Here is a 716-nt window from a genome sequence, read left to right on the forward strand (position 1 = left end):
GGGTACAGGACGTCACCAACTATGTAAACAACATGAAATACGAAAACAAACGAGTTAAATATGCAAACAGCGAGAGAGAAAAAAATGGAAAACAGGACAAGTAACATGGAGAACGACCCTTCATCAGTTGTCGGCTGTCTGTATACTGCTCATTTCGATCATTCAACGACAATATGAGTCTTCGAAGACAGCTGCTCCCATAAATTCCAAAATAAAATTTTGGATTTATGTAGGATCAAAGTTGGGAACAAAAACAGGACAGAGGGGGCATAGTGAGATGATCAGCTTTGTGTCTTTCTGCTACAATCGCTCTCTCATTTTTCACTATTACACTCGATCTGCTAGTAACTGCTGCTAAGTCTCTCCTTACAAGCGTTCACACACACACACACGGAGAACACGCACATAAAACACATTGGATAATGTGGTGTAACGTAGCACTAAAATTCCCTTGCGAGGAGAACCATGATGGAAAGAGCGCGACAGGGGATACCGTGGATCCTAAGTCTACTCGACTAGAACTGATCTAGGGTGAAACAACTACATCTTTAAGATTCTTACCACCACCACCACCACCTTCACTTCCCCCTCCATCACCACCTCCACCACAACCACAGCCGCTTCCGCTGCCACTGGAACCAAAAGTAGCAGCTGTTATGTTCATTTCCCCCTCCCACCAACACGTCTACTGCTACTTCCTACAATTTTAGCTGCTG

The sequence above is a fragment of the Octopus bimaculoides genome, chromosome 9 (assembly GCF_001194135.2).
Source record: "Octopus bimaculoides isolate UCB-OBI-ISO-001 chromosome 9, ASM119413v2, whole genome shotgun sequence".
NCBI lineage: Eukaryota > Metazoa > Mollusca > Cephalopoda > Octopoda > Octopodidae > Octopus > Octopus bimaculoides.